Source organism: Lactuca sativa, chromosome 4, assembly GCF_002870075.4.
Source record: "Lactuca sativa cultivar Salinas chromosome 4, Lsat_Salinas_v11, whole genome shotgun sequence".
NCBI classification, from domain to species: Eukaryota; Viridiplantae; Streptophyta; class Magnoliopsida; order Asterales; family Asteraceae; genus Lactuca; species Lactuca sativa.
The window spans coordinates 155033921-155050433 of NC_056626.2; positions in this window are offsets into that span (position 1 = coordinate 155033921).

Here is a 16513-nt window from a genome sequence, read left to right on the forward strand (position 1 = left end):
AGAAGGTTTTAATCCAAGCTCAACAAGATGGAACAAAAGAAAACCCAGGTTCGGTTTATGTTCCTTTCCTTTCATTGGCTTAAAAAATCTTTTTTGTTGTTTATTAGTTGATTTAAAATATATTAAAAACCAATAATATTTTTTTCTGCTTTGGATATTCTAAGAGATTTCTCATTTACCACTTACAACTTGATGCTAAGAGTACCAGTATTGTAGTTGAGAGTATGAATGATAAGAGAGTTTCATTTAAACAAAGATTATATTGTATCTTATTATTGTGGTTAATTTCAACTAATTCTTTTACTTTACTTTCAATTTTCCTTCTTTAATTCCAGAATGTTTTGAGAATTAATATCTCATTTATTGTCACAGCAAAAGGTAGATCAACAATTGGCACAGGAAAATATGACGGTGGTAGTGATATTTACTGAACAAATCAAAATCAAAATATGAAAAGGTAACATAGATATGTCATGATCTTCCTTGGCAAAAATGGAATCAAATTTAATTTCGTTCTTCTGAAATTTTGTATTTGGGAAAAATGATTTTCCTGTCCCGGCTGTTGTCTTTCATGTCTAAAGGCAACATGTAATGATCTTCTCATTTATGCAACAAAGTTTCATATTTTTCCTAATTTATGCAGAATTGTTTTAGTCACTGTATTGAGGTTATTTTGAGCCATTTATTTCTATTTTTCTTATGTGTTGATTTCTCGATAGATCTTTGTGGATGGTCTTTTTACCATATCTCTTTCCATGTACTATAATTTTTGATATGACTAACTGTATATTTGTTTCACCAAAGTTGCTTAACTTTCAAGATCCTTTACTTAAAGTGCCTCCAAAGTTTCAAGCCTCATTACACCTGTCGGTATAAGTTGTACGTTATGCATTAACAGAACAAACCTGGCTTCTTAAACAGGTAAATTTTTATTCATTTATGCTTGAAATGCCTATAATGGCTTTCAGAGTTCTTCCTCAATATGTACCAGTTTCACTTTGCTTATATGAAGTTCTTGATTTATGGTAAAATAGGTTTCGTTGATGGATTACATGGAAATATTTTTCAAAAACAAGAGATTCAATATGAATATAGAAAAAGGCAATTGCAGGATCGATCACAGCTTTTGACAGATATTCAAGCAATATATGACCATTGTACCCCTTGTCTTGATTTATTGCAACAATATCTAAAATTAACCAATGTTTCCATATTTATTTCAGTCTGCTTTGAAGTTTTTTGGGCTATCCTACCCCGCAAAGCGGGGTTCTTCCCTAGTTTTTAATATTTTTTAAGTTTGTTTATAATACAACCAACTTATAAATTTTTAATTGTTTTGTTGTTAGATAGTTTAGTCATACAAGTTTCGATCGCCGCATCTGAGTCGATATTTAACATTTGTGGTCGCGAATTGGATAATAGTGGAGGTGTTGGTTTATACTCAAGGTTGGGTTAGAAAATCAAGAAAATTAATTATAAACAATCGTTAGTCATCTTAAAAATGATGAAATAGTATTGATATAAACAATCGTTTGTCATCTTAAAAATGATGAAATAGTATTGAATCTTTCATTTTTCATATATTTCTTGTCTTAAAATAGTAACTACCATTTGTTTGGTTGTTTATATGTATAGAGATTGAAATGCAACACACGAACAATATGAGAAAGGAGCATGAAAGATGCCGATTGGTGTTTATTTTTTATTTTTTATCTTTGTGTTTGACTTTTGGAACAAGCATAATTTTATTGTATCTTTTGGTTTAGATTGCATAAATGGTTCTCGTGGTTTGCTTAAAATTGTCATTTTCATTTGAAAATGTTTGAATAACGCAACAGGTCCAAACATTTCATTTTATTGCGAGTTGTCCAATTTACTTTAAACTTTTATGTAATGACGATTTTACCTTTGTTTTTTGTTTTTTCAATTTATTTAGACAAAACTGCAAATTTGGTCCTTGTGGTTTGCCAAAACCTTTGGATGGGGTCTAAAAAGTTTCCATCTTGCACCAAAGGTCCAAAATCAAGGTTTTCATGCGTTTTTAGCCCATTCCGTCATTGTCCGTTTGTTTGGAGTCGTTAATGCCATCATGTGCCCTCCATGTGAAGCCATTTTGGTCATTTTAGGTCCTAGCCTCCGTTGCCGCCACTTCAATTAATAAGATTGCAAAGTGTACTTAACTCCTTCGTCTTCTACTCATACCTCAATTAGCCAGACGCAAAAACCCTAAAGATTGTCTGAGAATTGGCTTGTGTTCATGCTTTTGAAAATGTGGGGACTTAGAAATGTTGGAGAGAATGTTAACGTTCAAGAAGTTTATAGTAAGATTCAAACTTTGAAAAAACTTAGAAAAACTCTGTATTTGATGATCAAGCTTCAAACTTTGAAAAACTCTAACAATCGTCTCTTTCTGTTTTGAAGATGGTTACCTCAACATATTCTCTATTGAACTTCATCACGGAGGGACTTTCACAAAGTTTCCAAATATCAGGTATATTAATAGGCAAGTAAGGTACTTTGATTTTTTCGACATTGATGAATTTTCTATTCATGAACTACACTTGATGATGAGAGAATTAGGGTATGATGGTACTGAAATCATGTATTACCATTTCTGTTTGCCTAATGAAGGATTTTACTTTGGACTCCGAGCATTAGATAACGATGATGATGTGTGTAATCTCTCACGGTATGTTACCCATAACAAAATGATTAAAGTGTACACAGAGCATGATCAAACGAACTTGCTTACATATTTTATGTCCCCAACTGATTCAAGAGGGGTTATAATAGAAGACATGGACAATCAGGATCCTCTTAGACCCTCATCACCTGTAGTTGCTCATGAAATGGTAACTCCAATCCAAATTGATGTTGGTGAGGGTGATTTAGGGTTAGCATTAACCTTATACAAATCAGCAACACCTGAATTTAGTAGGTCTAAAGGTTGGAAACATAGTAAAGGGGCATCGTCTTGTAGTAGAAAGCTTAACTTGGATTGGGAAGGTGGTGAAAAAACAATGGCAAGTGGTGAAGTTGATAAAGGTAAGGATGTTGAGCCAATGCATCCTGTATTTGTGCATCCTGAATTTGTTGTAGTTGATGCAGAAAAAGAGTTAAACAAAGAGATTGATGTGAATGAAGAACTTGACATGAACAAATCTAATGGTGAGGGTGAAGAAGGATTTGCAGATGAGGGGTATAGAGTTGTCATGGATAATGATCCTCAAGGAGTTAATGAATTTTCAGCTAACATCAACATAGATAATGAGTTAATGAGAAACTTTCAACCTTTTGAAGGGTTTGAAGACCAAGATAGCATCCCATTTAATGGGTTTGAAGGCCAATATAATATTCCTTTCAATGATGAGTGGAGACAAGAGGATCCTGATGACATTGAGTTTGAGAATCAAAACAGTAAAGATGAAGATAGTGACTTTATGATTGATGAGGACAACATAATTGAAAATGTTGAAGTTGACATGGAGGATTTCAGTCTAAATATTGATATATAAGCAAAGTTCAATGGATGTCAAAGTTTGGGTGGTCAAATAAATGAAGATAGTGATGAAGAAGAGGATGTGGAGGTAATTGATAATGACGAGTGGGATTCACTAAGTGATGACTCAGGGGACAACAAGAAAAGAAGAGAAATGATCAAAGAGTTATGGAAACAAACATTATGTTCTGCTGGTGAGGTGCACAAGGTAGCTTTTCATATTAGGCAGAAATATAAAGCCAAGAAAGAATTGAAAGATAAAGTCGACCTGCATGCTTTAGAGACAAAAAGGAATATCTCATTCACAAAAAATGACAAGAGTAGATTAACATTTGTTTGTGATGGAACTGTAGTTGTAAATGTAAGTGGGGTAGGTGGACTTACCTCTGGGAAAAAGGTAAAGGGTAAAGATGTAAACTCAGATAAAGTTAAATGCACATGGAAACTTCATGTATCTAGGTCAAGTGAACAGGACTATTGGTTTATTAAGACCTATAATCAGAAACACATCTGCCTCCAAACACGAAAAATCAGATCTTACACAACAACATTTCTTTCCAAACATATTATGGTTCAGATTGAAGCTAATCTTGGACTGTCTGTTCATGCCCTACAAGAGCAACTCCAATCAACATATGGAGCCTTCATGAAGGGACCTTTCCCAGGTCAAATACTAAGTGTAGTTGGTGTCGATTCCAACAATGGAACCTACCCATTGGCATATGTTGTTGTTGAAAGTGAAAACACTTTAAGTTGGAAATGGTTTCTTCAGTGTCTTGCAGAAGATCTTGACTTGTATTCAAATTCCAACTTCACCTTTATTAGTGATAGACAGAAGGTACTATAGTTACATTTAATATTGCATACTAGGTTTCATTACAGACTAATGCTAATTACTTATTTTGTTTTGGTGAAAACAGGGTGTTCTACCAGCCATAGAACAATTATTTCCTAACACAGAACACAGGTTCTGTATTAGACACATATACCAGAACATGAGGAAGTTATTTAAGACTACAAACTACAAGGAGTATTTCTGGAGGTGTGCTACAGCCACCACCATACTAGAGTTTGAAGCTATAATGGTAGAGTTAAGGAATTATGACATAGAAGCATATCAGTGGCTCTTGAAAATCCCTCCAAATCATTAGGCTAGAAGTCATTTTTCAGGTATTTTCTCAATTTGTTATCTTATTTTTTATTATAGTATAGATATACACTACCTGTTATTTTCTTAATGAACTACTAGGAAGGGCAATTTCAGACATGTTATTGAATAACCTTTGTGAAGTGTTCAATAGCAAACTTGTTAAAGGGAGAAACAAACCCATTATCATCTGTTTTGAGTTTATCAGAGAGTACCTCATGAAGAGAGTATGCAATGTGATGAAGGTGTTAAACAAGTGTTAAGGTCCACTAACTCCAACTAGTACTAGGATTTTGGAAGCAAACACAACACTTGCTAGTAAGTATCATGCACGATGGAATGGGGGACAAAAGTATCAGGTTAAAGGTCCATGGAATGATCAGCATGTGGTGGACAAGGAGAAAAGGGAGTGTAGTTGTAGAAAGTGGGAGCTTACTGGAATTCCTTGCAAGCATGAAATTGCAAGCCTAAATGAAATGGCAGACAATAATGAAAAGGTGGGAGAACTAAACACCTATGTGCATAAGGTGTATTGGTTTGATACATGGAAATAGATGTACTCCTTCAAGGCGGAGCCTATCAAAGGTAGAGCCATGTGGCCTAAGAGTGACTGCCCAACAACTCTTGTGCCTCCACCACACAACAAAGCTATATGCAAGCCAAAAAAGAAAAGGAGGATTACAGCAGAGGAAAGGATTGAAATCCAGCAACGTAAGAGGCAAGCAAACAGTCAAAGTCAAAATGATAATGAAACTCAATCACTGAGCAGGAAGTATTGATTGTGACATGTAGTATGTGTAAGCAAAAGGGTCACAATACCAGGACCTGCAAGGCCAAAGATGGGAATTGATGTTTATGTACTTAAGCTGTTTATGTTTGTGAAGACTTGCTAATGCACTTTAGTTGGTACTTTGATGTCTTTTTTTGGTTCCAATTTGATAATGTACTTTGATATCCATTTATGGAACAATGTACTCCAATGTTTTGGTAATGTACTTTAAAGCCCTTTGTTGGTAATGATTGTGTTTTGGCATTAATCTGTTATGGTGCCCTTTTGGTAATGTAGTTTGTTATTGGTTTATTTTGTATTGTCAAAGCATGAAGATGTTATGGCAATGAAATTAATATATGCATGTAAAACCATTACAATTGCATATCCAAGCGTAGAGAAAAAACCATTACACTTGCATATCATGTCAAGATCAAACCTTTATAATTTCATATTCGTAAAAAGATAAAACCATTACACTTCCCATTGTCATAAAAGCATTACATATCCATGATCCAAAAGACAACACTTACAACATATATAAACCACAATTAAACCTTCTAGCACCAAAAGACTACATTTATAAGTGGTTATTACCAACAAAAAAGCCCTAAACTCTAATTCCTAATTCCAAAACAACACAAACAACAGAAACAAGACCTATAAGGCAAGCAAACACATCTTCAGCTGACCCATTTCAACCTCATACCTATTCATTGTTCTCAACAACCCTAGTATGATAACAATTGATCTTTGACACATAAGGGGATCGACCCACCCCAAAAATCCACATCTGGATCCCTACAAGAATACATAAAAGTAGAAGAGTTATTGCATAACTACCGAAATATCATAACCTAATATGAGTTTGCTTACCATTTTAGGGCATGCATAGAAACGACGACCAGGGTTTCGTGAGGTCCATGAGATTCGCACAAAAGCAACATTCCCACAGAAGCAGAGCACTATTTTTGAAGCTCGTAGCAGTAGAAGTAGATGAAAGACGAAGAAGAAGAAGACCTTTGTTGCTGCTTCTCTGTAAATTAAAATGAAGAAGAAGAAGGGGATTGCGTATAAGTATGTATATAAAGGAGAAATATGATATTATTTAAAATAAGGACCTAAAATGACCAAAATGCCCTCACATGGAGGGCACGTGATGGCATTAACGGCTCCAAACAAACATACAATGACAGAATGGACTAAAAACTCATTAAAACCTTGATTTTGGACCTTTGGTGCAAGCTGAAAAACTTTTTGGACCCTATCCAAAGGTTTTGGCAAACCACAAGGACCAAATTTGCAGTTTTTTCGTTTATTTATTTCACATATTTTTATGATTAAAAGAAAATTTATAAAAAATACTTATTTCTCCCTCTCTCTCTCTCTCTATATATATATATATATATATATATATATATATATATATATATATATATAGTTATATATATATATAGGTTCAGGTATTTAAAGTAATTATTGTGTTATTGTATGCATAAATATGGGTCAATCAAAATTAAATAATTAAATAAATAAATAAGGGTAATTTAGTAATTTGTTTAGTAACTTCCAAAAATAATCCCTATAACCATGATATTGACTTTTAACCTAATCTCTCTAGTTTAAATCTCATTCCCCTCTTTATCTAAAAACTAAATCTTGGCCGATCTGCAAAAGTTAAATAGACTACAAACCGGCCAACTCGTAGCCCTCAAGAAAACCCGTCTAGAGATGGACGAGGAAGGCATCCCGCCCACCGCCCTTCACGAGATCTCTCTCCTCTAGATGCTCTCCAATTCCATCTATATCACCCGCCTCATCTGCGTCCAACACATCCACCATAATGGCAAACCCCGTCTCTACCTCGTCTTTGAGTATTTGGACACCGATCTCAAGAAGTTCATCGATTCTCATCGCAAGGGACCTAATACCTCTCCTCTACCTCCTTCTTAGATCTAGAGCTTTCTGTTTCAGTTGTGTAAAGGTGTTGCTCACTGCCATGGTCACGGTGTTCTTTACAGGTATCCATTTCCTTAATCTCTACCTCTCATATTCCCCTGCCCTATTTTTTTGTTTGGTTTAATAATTGTTGGAAAAAATATCAGAGATCTGAAGCCACAAAACTTGTTGGTTGACAAAATATCTAATTTGTTCATTTCTTGGTTGGTTTGATCGTCATCAACACACGAAGAAGGAAGAAGGATTCACGAATGGAGCAGGGGAATGACGAAGGTGGTTACAGGGGGCTCCGATGGTGGCATGGTCGAATGCTCACAGTGGCATCAATCGATTCGGTTTGGTGGTTTAGTTGCGGTCATCAATCATCAACAAGTAAAAGAATATTCTTTTCACTCACTCACTCTCTCTCTCTCTCTCTCTCTCTCTCTCTCTCTCTTTCTCTCTCTCTTTTTCCAATTAATCAAAATAGGTAAAAATGGTGTTTTGGGATGTTGTTTGTTTTATCATGAATCTATGAATTGAACAAATTAGATATTTTGGGTTTGCTTTTGACAAAAAATTGATGGGTGGTTGTAGAGGTGATTGGGTTTGTTGTTTTCACAGGAATGGGAGAAGGAAGAACACAAATGGGGGAAATGCCCTCTTTTTTTGTTGGTTTGCTGGGTACATAAGGGCAAGAACAAAATTGTTCTTGTATTTTTTGACTGGAATCCATGTAGAATGAAAGGAAACATGGGGTTCATTAAGAGGAAACGTAGAAGAGAGGGATGAGTGGGGTTGATCTTGTGACATTTATTGTGGAAAGGAAATACTTTTTCCTTTGGAATGGAATCAAGAATTTTAATTATGTTGGAATGGAATCATGAATTCTAATTCCATTGTATGAAATCACGAATCCAATTCTGTTGGAATGGAATCATGAATTCTAATTCTAATTTTGTTGTATGAAATCACGAATCCAATTCTATTGGAATGGAATCATGAATTCTAATTTTGTTGGAATGGAGTATGGATATTTTCTCACTGATTTAGGTATGTTCTACAATTCTTGGTTTTCTCACTAATTTATTTTTCATTTGCTAATGCATTATTGGAATCTAAACTACAATTTGTTTTTGTTTTCACAGAAGTTGATACTTGAAGAATGGACCACAAAATTGAAAGTGATTCTAAGCAACATTATTATTTTAGAATGTATTAGTGTCGTTATTTTTTAATGTTTTCTTTCCCGTTTTGAAAGTTTTTTTAGTTTTATTATTTAACAATAAATGTAATTATTAACAATTGTTACCCGTATTCTATAAGAAATAATGTATTTTTTGTTTTTATTCTTCAATAGTTTGTTCAAGAATTTGTTATTCTATAAGAAGTTTTTAAAGTCATGATAAAGAAATAGGTTCAAGAATATTTTTATTATTTATGGTTCAAGAATATTTTTAATTTTAGAATATACTCATAAACATATTCTGTCAGAATGTCCGAATTAAAAGAATTATAATTCATAAAATCGGATTTTTAAAACTAATAGAATCTATGATCCCTTAAAATATGCAATTTTCCATTATTAAATCTATATTAATTGACTAAAATACCCTTTGTAATTAAATTAGATGATATTTTCAATTATATTTAATTAAATAATGTATATTAATCACTTTCTTAAAGTAAGTAAAATTGATTGGCCCATATTTATGCATACAATAACACAATAATTACTTTGAATACAATAACCTAAGCCTATATATATATATATATATATATATATATATATATATATATATCACACAGCCACCACTTCACATCTACTGTTCATTGGAAATTACTGGTGCCACCGTCAGAAATCGTCGCTATCGTTGGAAAACGCAGCCATCGCCGACGATTTAGAATGCCATGACCACCACGACCCGAAAAAATATTTTAGAGAGTTAGCCATCTGCCTCAACAAACCTTATCTCGCTGCCCCAAGCTTCCTTAGCAAACCATTTTCTGAGTACACGCACTGAACTAGAACAGATAAACGCCACCACTAGAGTCCAACAAACACAAGTTTGAAGAGGCGACGATGATACATCGTTCTACGACGAAGTACATCGGTGACGATATGGATGTCTCCTTCGTCTCTCTCATTTGATTTTGAAGACAATCTGGATGAGGCAACAAAGGTAGTTGCAGATCTATAAGGAGGGAAGCAGATATGGGTTGGTATTGTAGATCCCTAAGGAGGAGGTAGATTTAGGGTTTGTTGAGGTAGATGGTGGCATCGTTGTTCACGAAAATGAAACTGCTGACCTCCTCACCCCTTAATTTTGTTTTGCTGACAAAACAAGAAGGTGACATGGATGGAGTTGAATGATTTTGCTTTTGGGTTTTGCTAATTTCTTGAGAAATCTGGTTTTTTTGAACAAAAACCCAACTTACTTGGGTTCATTCCACCATGGTCAATTTCTTGATAATTTTGGCAAAAAAAGCCAAATATTTTAATAAATCTAAGAAGCTTTTGGTTTTGATCTAAGGGAGATGGTATCGGTCATCTTCTTCGGCCATCTTCATCTTCACTGCCAACTACATCTCCTCCCTCCTCCATCATCAGTCATCATCATCGACTTGAATAGATTTTTTAAATTGAATGTAACATCCCGAAATTCAGGTAAGGCCATTTAGCCCTTCCTTTTTATCAAATGGTCAAGACTAGTCCTTGAGTGAGTTCTTGTAGCACATGAGTACGCTGGGTGTACCGGGGTACGCTGCGCGTACTCATGCGCTTAATTTGGACGCGGACTCGCCTGGGTACGCTGGGCGTACCCAGGGTTACGCTGGGTGTAAAGGGTCCAGATACAAACCCTAAATGTTTGGATTGTGCACTATTTAAAGGATGCTAAGGCTCATTTCCCAGCCTCCATATTAGGGAGTGAAACTCTAAGAGATAGTCTTCCATCGTTCTTAGCTTGAGTGTGTGTTTTGGAGCTAAAAGTGTCTTGGTGTGTTAGTGAAGAAGAAGGAGAAGAGCTTGTGGAGGTTAAGGCTTGAAGTGCAAGTTTGGACCTGAGATCTATAGACGAAGGAGCTGCATTTGGAGGTATAAAGTTCAAAACTTTCCTCCTTAGTTGGTTAGATGATTGCATGGACCATTTCTAGGGTTAAAGTCCCAAAGGTGGAGACTTTATGAGTGTAATGTACTCCATGGACATAGATCTGTCCCATTTCAATGATATTTGTGTTATAGATCCATAAAGTTGCCATCTTGGTCGTTGTTATGAGGTTATGCTTGAGTTATGAGCTTTCTAGAGTTGGGAAATGGAATGTTATGGGTCTTAGGGACTTGTACAGCCATGCAAAGGCTTAAAGTCACCAACTTTATGGATTAAGAGGCTTAGAAATGGTCAGATCTAAAAGTTGGACGTGGGTCTTAACTGTTTAAGACTTCAAGATCTTAGAGTCTGAAACTGGGGTTTACGCGGGGCGTAATCCCAATACGCACGGTGTAAGGGGTCGCACACCCCATTTCTGTGAGGACGCCGGGTATGCCCAACGTACATGCTTGGTACGCGTAGCGTAACCCAGAGGGTTGACTTTTGTTGACTTTTAGGGTTTGATCAACTTTAGAGACTTTGAGCCATGGGAGGGGTAAAATGGTCTTTCACCCTTCTGAGAGTACTAAGATAAGGAATAGCCTAGCCTTAAGGCATGTATTGATTTAGAGTGCTTATTTCGTATGATTTGGCGGAGGCTAGATCGGATTTTTTAGAGTTGAGATTTTACTGAGTTACCCGAGGTGAGTCTTCTCACTATACTTTACCTAGAGTGGTAATTAGAGTTATGTGACAGAGTATTTTGTATGCTTTTGCATGATGTGATTTCTATGTGATTTATGCTATGTATGTTTTAGAGTTTTCAGAGTTAGAACCGGAAGGTCCACAGAGTTAGGGCCAGAGGGCCCACAGAGTTATGGGATTGCAGGGTCCCACTGAGACACATTGACCAGAGGGTTAAACAGAGTTATAGCCTCGAGAGGCTAATATGTATTGTGTGTGGTATTTTGGGGAACTCACTAAGCATTTTTGGTTACAGTGTTGTGTTATGTGTTTCGGGTACCAGTGAGGATCGCGGGAAGGCGCCGGTTTGATCAGTACACACTCGAGGAGCTTTTACATATTTTTATCTTGGGACGTGATGTTATGAATTGATTATGTGATAAAATTATGTTTTATGACAATTATGAATGAAAATGTGTTTTTATAAATGCGAAAAATTTTCTTGAAAATTTGGGTGTTACAAGTTGGTATCAGAGCCTTGGTTTGAGGGATTCGGGTGCACCTTTGGGCGTATCTGAACTCAAACTGAGGATTTGAGAGATTTTCAAAATAAAATTCACAAAATTTTTCTCAAGAGTAAATTTTTTTGAAAGAGCAAAGCAGAGCAGTGTGTACGATCAGCCAGCGCTCGAACGGTGATTTCCCAAAATACCCTTACATTATGAGATATGTTATGATATGATATGCATGCTAGAGTAGGCTAGGTATTCTTATTAGGACTAGAGTGACCTGATTTGTGATGCCTTAGCCTAGGGATTCTACTGCTAGGAGATGCTTGAGAGTGAATAGATAGCAACGAGGAGCTTATGAGAGACATGCTAGAGAGTAGGCTATGCATAGGGAGAGTTGAGTACTTGGGATTTGGGATCCTAGGAGGAGGACTTGGGATGAATATTGATGCGGTGTGGATGGTAGTATTGAGCCCGTACTACCGAAGACATCAGATCCGTGCGCAGTCCAAGTAAGAATCCTTAGGGTACCAGGGATCGAGTAGGATTGGGATATCGAGTGTGTATACACTCGAGCGAGTCTCTGATATCTTGTGTTGTATTTCAGAGAGACATCATGGTTAGGACACACCACAGGCCAGGGACTAGCGAGGGGGGTGTGAGCAATGAGGAGCTCCGCCAGATGATTCATGATGAGGTGGCTGCTGCCATCCGCGCTAAGATTCCAAAGATGTTCAGGTCTATCAAAACCACATTGATTGAAACTTTTGATGAGCAGTATGCTGCTCTTTCTGATGTGGTTGTTGCTGCAGCCACTGCAACCGTTGCTGCTGCCAGGCCACAGGGGGGTGACGCGTTGATGTACCGGGAGTTCAGCAACATGAAGCCACCAGAGTTTGATGGGATTCAGGATCCGATAGCGGCGATGAGGTGGATCTCTGACATTGAGGGGTGCTTCTACACATGTTCATGTCCGGAGCATCTGAGAGTTCGGTTTGCGCTGAACCAGCTTCGCTTGGGGGCGAAGGACTGGTGGAAGTTTGTGACAGCGCACTATTCTTTTGCAGAGCTTGCTGCGGCGACCTGGGAGAGGTTCACCGCTGTGTTTCGTGACGAGTACGTTCCCCCAGTGAAAAGGGAAAGTTTGGCCCATGAGTTCTTAACCCTCAAGCAGGGTACTGAGTCTGTTACTGTGATCACCAGGATGTTTCATGAGAGGGCGATGTTCTGCCCTGAGCACGTGTCTTCCAAGCAGGCACGTATGAGTCGGTATTTGAGTATTTGAGGAGAGACATCCGCGAGTTCATGGAGAACTCGACGTACCGGACGTTTTCCGAGCTTCAAGCAAATGCCCAGAAGAGGGAGATTGAGCTAGAGACTCAGGCCAGGGAGGAGGCAGAGTCTCAGGGGAGGGATCGGCGACCGGCACAGTTCCAGTTGGCTGCCAAGCGGGCTAAGCCCGCTGATTCGAGATCCGGGAACCAGAAGGGCCGCACTTGTGGAAAGTGCGGCAAGAGTCAAGAGGGAGTGTACAGAGCAGGGTCTTGCTACAAGTGTGGCAAGGAGGGGCATATGGACAATGATTGCTCCAAGGGGTTTGCAGTTTGTTTTCACTGCAACCAGACCGGACACCGGAAGGCCGAGTGTCCGCAGTTACGAGGGTCAGCTCAGGGAGCTTCTCAGGGATCTGTCCCTGCTGTTGTTCGAGCTACAGAGAGTCAGCCGGTGAAGGCCGAGGCGCCGAAGGCTCGCGGGAGAGCCTTCTAGTTGACAGCGGAGGAGGTCCACGTAGCACCCGATGCTGTGGCTGGTATGTATTCTTTCCTATGTTTATTTTGAGTTTGTGGTGGTATGCTTATGTTGTGATATGCGTAGGCACATTTCTTGTGTGTTCTGTACCTGCTTTGGTGTTATTTGACTCGGGTACGAGTTGGTCTTTTGTGTCGTTAGCCTTTAGTCAGCACATCAGTATTTGTCGAGAAGTGTTGAGTCGACCTTTACGAGTTTCCATAGCTGACGAGAGAGCAGTGTACGCCATCGATGTGATTCGAGGATGTGTACTCGAGATCTTTGGCGTTGAGTTTCCGATTGATTTGGTCCCAATTGCTATGGGAGATGTCTGTGTCATCATGGGCATGGACTGGTTGAGCAGATTTGGAGCGGTTATCGACTGCGAGCGAAAGCTGGTGACCATATGAGACCCTAATGGGGGAGTTCTTAAGGTTTATGGCGAGGGTACCCATTCTGGGTCGGCATTTTGTTCAGCCGTGAGAGCGAGGTAAAGTCTACAGCAGGGCTGTAGTGGGTATGTGGCTTATGTGGTGGATACACGGGTAGGTGTAGAGAGACCAAGGTCGGTCGATGAGGTCCCGATAGTGCGTGAGTTCCCGGATGTTTTCCCCTAGGAGTTGTCGGGTGTGCCTCCCGAGAGGCAGGTGGAGTTCCGTATTGATTTGGTTCCGGGGGCAGCGCCTATCGCCAAGGCGCCCTATCGCCTTGCACCTCCAGAGATGCAAGAGTTATCCTCGCAGCTTCAGGAGCTGCTGGGGAAGGAGTTTATACGGCCGAGTAGCTCGCCGTGGGGAGTGCCGATCCTTTTTGTCAAGAAAAAGGATGGTTCACACCGAATGTGCATTGATTACTGGGAGCTGAACAAGCTGACGGTCAAGAACCGTTACCCCTTACCGAGGATCGATGATTTCTTCGATCAGTTGCAGGGAGCGTCTTGGTTCTCCAAGACTGATTTGAGGTCTGGATACCATCAGATGAGGGTGCGTGATGAGGATACCCAGAAGACAACGTTCAGGACTCGTTACGGGCATTACGAGTTCGTGGTGATGCCTTTCGGGCTCACCGATGCACCGGCAGCATTCATGGATCTCATGAAAAGGGTGTGCGGGCCGATGTTGGATCGTTCGGTGATCATGTTCATTGATGATATATTGGTGTATTCGAGGTCCAGAGAGCAGCACGAGGAGCATTTGAGGGAGATCCTCGGAGTTCTAAGATCAGAGAGGCTTTACGCCAAATTCTCCAAGTGCGATTTCTGGTTACAGGAGGTCCAGTTTCTAGGATACCTCGTCAACTAGAATGGGATATTGGTCGATCCGGCCAAGATTGAGGTGGTGATGAGTTGGGAGGTACCGAGATTCCTTCGGAGATCAGGAGTTTCCTGGGGTTGGCCGGATATTATCGGAGATTCATTCAGGATTTCACCAGGATTGTTGTTCCTCTTACCAGGCTAACCCGGACGGGCGTGGCTTTCATTTGGGGCCCGTAGCAGTAGGCCTCATTTGAGACACTTCGCCAGAGATTGTGTGAAGCCCCAGTGTTGGCCCTTCCGGAGGGAATGGAGGAATTTGTGGTATATTGTGACGCGTCGATATCGGGACTGGGTACAATGCTAATGCAAAGAAGGCATGTGATAGCATACGCATCGTGGCAGCTGAAGCCTCATGAGACGAGGTATCCTACTCATGATCTGGAGTTGGGGGCTGTGGTTTTCTCCCTAAAGATTTGGCATCACTATTTGTATGGGGTTCGGTGTACCATATACACGGACCATGAGAGCTTGAAGTATCTGATGGATTAGCCCAAACTAAACATGCATCAGAGGAGATGGTTGGACGTGGTAAATGATTATGAGTGTGAGATCCTGTACCACCCGGGCAAAGCTAACGTGGTAGTCGATGCCTTGAGTCGCAGGTCAAAGAGTGCCCCTTTGCAAGATGTTTGTATGAGGTTAACAGTGATGACTCCGGTGTTGGACATCATTCGGGAGGCCCAGGTGGAGGCCATGAGACCGGAGAACCGCAAGCGAGTGCGGGTGATTGGTCAGATATCAGAGTTCATTGCCGATAGCCGGGGGCTTATGGCCTTCCAGGGGCACATGCCATTTTGATGGAGGAGGCGCACAGGTCGAGGTTTTCGATCCATCCTGGGGCAACTAAGATGTATTTGGACCTGAAAAGAGATTATTGGTGGCCCTGTATGAAGAGGGATGTGGCGTGGTTTATAGATAGGTGCTTGACCTATCGTAGGGTTAAGGCCGAGCACCAGTGTCCACATGGCAAGTTGCAACCGCTCGAGGTTCCCCAGTGGAAGTGGGAACAGATTTCCATGGATTTTATCACCAAATTGTTGAGGACTGCGAGGGGCGTCGATGCAATTTGGGTGATCGTCGACCGGCTGACAAAGAGCGTTCATTTTCTTGCTATCTGTGAGAGCTCTTCCGCAGAGAGGCTGACAGAGGTGTATGTGAGAGAGGTGGTATCGCAACATGGTGTGCCGATCTCGATTGTGTCAGATCGAGATGTGCGTTTCTCTTCCAGGTTCTGGAAGAAGTTCCATGAGGAGTTGGGTACTAGGCTGCATTTCAGTACTGCTTACCACCCACCGACGAACGGACAGAGTGAGCGGATGATTCAGACGCTCGAGGACATGCTTCCGGCATGTGTGTTGGACTTCGGAGGGAGTTGGGACACGTATCTGCCTTTGGCTGAGTTTTCCTATAACAACAGCCACCATTCGAGCATTGATATGCCTCCCTTTGAGTTGTTGTATGGGAGGAGGTGTCAGACTCCCATCTGTTGGGGAGAGGTAGGACAGCGAGTGATAGGTAGCACTGAGATAGTGCTTTAGAAGACAGAGCAGATTCAGCAGGTTAGACAGAGATTGTTGACGGCCCAGAGTCGCCAGAAGAGTTACATGGATAGGCGTCGATCCGAGCTCAAGTTTTAGGTTGGTGATTTTGTACTCCTGAAAGTGTCTCCTTGGAAAGGAGTGATCCGATTCGGGAAAAGGGGCAAGTTGGGGCCCCGGTATATTGGACCGTTCAGGGTGATCGCGAAGGTGGGCAGGGTAGCATATCGATTGGAG